We start from the raw sequence: 3,692 nt of genomic DNA, 5'->3' as shown, positions 1-3,692 counted from the left end.
CATCTCTGCGCCTGTAGAAGCGCATTCTTGGTCTTCTGCGTTTCAAGAACGCGCTCCGACCATACTTCGGCACCATATAAAAGCCGGCTATGGACTACGCCCATAAGCAGCTGCCTCTTTGACTGGGATGGGCCACCGACGTTAGGCATGAGCCTCCCGAGAGCGGCTGCAGCCTTCCTTGCGCCTGCCGCCACTGAAGTGACGTGGTCAACAAACGACAGCCTGGTGTCCAGCCGGACACCAAGATATCTAATCGCTCTCTGGATGGGGATCTGGCAGCCTTGAACATACAATACGGGAGCGCGATAGGCGTTCTTATTTGTAAGAACCACGCACTCAGATTTTTCCGGGGCGAGGCTGAGACCATTGGCGGTCATCCACTCGACAATATCAGCTAAAGTTGGATTGACTAGTTGCTCAACCAGCTCAGCATTATGAGCTACCGCCACCACCGCCACATCATCAGCAAAAGCCACCAGCCTTACGCCCTTGCGAACCGGCAGCCGCAATACTGCATCATAGAATAAGTTCCACAGAGTCGGACCCAGGACCGAACCCTGTGGAACGCCGCATGTAACAGGTATCGTCATGTCGTCACTGATTATGAGGTTCCTATTCTCCATGTACGACCTCAGGACTTTCACCAGGTAGTACGGGACGGATGATCTCCGCAACGCCTCATCAATGAGCCTCCAGGGCGCCGAATTGAAGGCGTTCCTGACATCCAAGGAGACAAGAACGCACAGATCCCTGTCCTGAACTGGACCGCGTTTGGCTGACTCGGCTGCATTGAGGACGTCTTCGATGGCACACATGGTAGACTTCAACCTCCTAAACCCATACTGAGAGTCGCTGAGGGCACCTACCCTAGCGATGTGAGTCTCTAGCCTGTTGAGCAGAACGCGCTCAAAAACTTTACCAACTCCGTCTAACAAGCTAATCGGTCTGTAACTCGAGGGGAGATCACGCGCTTTACCCTGGCCCTTGTACAATAACACCAGCTTTGCGCATTTCCACCTTGATGGGAAGACCCCGTTGGAAAGACACGCGTTGTAGCAAGTTATAAATTGCTCTGGAAACCTGCTATAGGCCACTCTAATGACTTCGTTAGGGACATGATCCGGACCCGGCGCCTTACCTGACGGTAGCCTGGCGACGGCGGTGCTTATTTCTTGAGCAGTAATGGGTGGTGCCAGATGGCCGTTGTCGAGCGTCAATGATAAATCCAGTATTTCCGTCGGCTGCTGGGAAACATTTGGGATCCGAGCCCAATCGGTGTAAGGAGACAACGGGAACAGTCCCTGGGCCACACTGACCACCAAGTCGTGGTTCAAATCCGGGGCACGACTGCCGAGTCTTTTAGTTACCAGTTTGTATGGGACGCCCCATGGATCATTTTCCACAGACAGACACAGCTCGCGCCAGCTTTCCGCCTGTGCCTTCTTTATGGCGTGCTTTAGGTCTAGTCTCGCTCTTTGGTATAACTCTCGCTCCTGTTCTCGAGGAGACGTAGACGATCGGCGACCAGCCCGCTGATAAGTCCTGCGGGCAGCAGTGGCGACCTTTCGAAGCTCCGCTATTTCGTTATTCCACCAGTACGCCGAACGCTTCCCCGTAAATACAGCCCTCCTTGGCATTGTAGCGTCACACGACTTCGTTAAGAATTCACAGAGACGATCAGCGTGAGTCTCTGCTGATGCATTTACCGACTACCTAACCTAACCTAACCTAACCTTTTTTTTTTTTTTTTTTTTTGGTTAAATCGAGGACCGGAGGAGGAACCGCGTGAGCATTACTTCCCCTCCGGACCCCATCGTTTATTGATCACAATCACAAACTTAAGTCAGTAGCGGTGAGCTAATCTCTCACTCGCTGCCTGTCACAAACAACAATACATAGGTGGTATGGTTTACAAATGGGGAGACTCTACTCTCCCAAAGTTGCCTTCAGCTACAAAGAATTTAACTTAACTAATTTTTACAAAACGACGGGTTATACGTCCGCTCCATCAGCTGGTTCTGCGGCTTGGCGGGCTCTCTTCTCGTCCTCCTTCGCTGACATGATTTCTTCGACCATCCGGTAAAACAGGCGGAACGTTTCCTCCGCGTTCTTCAGGATCGCCAGCTTCTCTGCTTGGTCTGCCGGGAGCTGGTCGAAGGGGGGACCGCACACGATGTCACCGATGTCGGCTGCGGTTGGACTGCGGCCCAGCTGAGTGGCCAGGGGGACCCGGAACGTGCTCCAGTAGGGGCACTCAGTGAGGGTGTGCTCTGCGGTGTCCTCGTGGCTCAAGCACTGGAGACAAATGGGGCTGGTGGCCCTGGCTCGCCTGTGCAAATAATACTGAAAACAGCCGTGTCCCGACAGTGCCTGTGACATGTGGTACGTCAGAGGCACTAGCGGGACCGTTCTTCCGAGCCAACGTCCCACCGATGGGATGCACCGTCTGGTCCAGGACGCCTTCCTGGTGGTCTCCCATCTCTGTTGCCATGCCTCGATTGTTCGGGCCCTTTCCTCTCTTCTCACGGACGCTTTGGACGGTCGTAGCGCCCCAGGAGCCGGCTCGGTGGCGAGGCGAGACTGGATTCTCTTTCTCTCGAGGCCGAGTAGGTCCGCGGGAACCGTCGAGGCCAGTACCAGGGCGGCTTCGTCTGACACTGTGCGGTAGGCGCGGATGGTCCTCAGCGCGACCGCTCTCTGCGGGCGGATCAGATTAGCTCTGGTCCTGGCTGCGACGGTTGCTTTGCCGATCCACGTGGGTGCGGCGTACAGCAGCTGGCTGTCCACCACTGTGCCAAGAAGCTTCCGCTTCCATCCGCAGGGACCACCGATGTTCGGCATCAGCCTGGACAGCGCGGCTGCCGTGCGCGAAGCTTTCTTCGTCACCGTGTCTACGTGGGCCGCGAAGGTCAAGTTCTTGTCCAGGATCACCCCGAGGTATCTGATCTTCCCGTACAGCGTGATCGGGTAACCGCCGATCGATAGCCTCGGGGGGACGAACGCCCGTCTCCTTGACAGGATGACCGCTTCGGTTTTCTGATGAGCCAGCTCCAACCCGTGACGCAACATCCACTCATCGATTTTCGCGAGGACGGGGTTGACCAGGTCCTCCAACCGCTCGCCCGTCACGGCCGTTCCGACGACTGCCAGGTCGTCAGCAAACCCGACGAGTTGGACCCCCGTGGGCACCTCCATTGTCAGCAAGGAGCTGTAGGCGACGTTCCACAGGGCCGGCCCGAGCACGGATCCCTGCGGTACGCCGCACGACACTGTCCTTGATGACCTCTCGGCTTCGGTCAACAGCGTCCTGTCGGACAGCCATGACCTCAGCATCTCCACCAGGTACTCAGGCGTCCGCACACGTCTGAGCGCTGCGTCGATCACTGGCCACCTCAAGGAATTGAAGTCGTTCTTCACGTCCAGGGTGACCAGGACGCACAGGCTCTTCTTCCGGGGGGTGGTGGCTGCCTGGGCTAACCTAACCTAACCTAACCTAACCTCTCCTGCCGCTTGATCGTACTAAGTGTCTCGGTGGCGTCCTGGTCTTCGCGGCGTCGGCGAATCCTCAGTCTCTCGTTCGCAGCGAGATCAGCCGGTAGCATTGACGCGAGCATTGAGGACCCGTCTGCAGATACGGTTCTGTACGCCCGTACGATGCGGAGCGCTACCGTCCGTTGCGCTCTCGCCAGCTC

Source organism: Metopolophium dirhodum, chromosome 2 (assembly GCF_019925205.1).
Source record: "Metopolophium dirhodum isolate CAU chromosome 2, ASM1992520v1, whole genome shotgun sequence".
Lineage (NCBI taxonomy): Eukaryota > Metazoa > Arthropoda > Insecta > Hemiptera > Aphididae > Metopolophium > Metopolophium dirhodum.
This window is presented reverse-complemented; position numbering follows the sequence as displayed.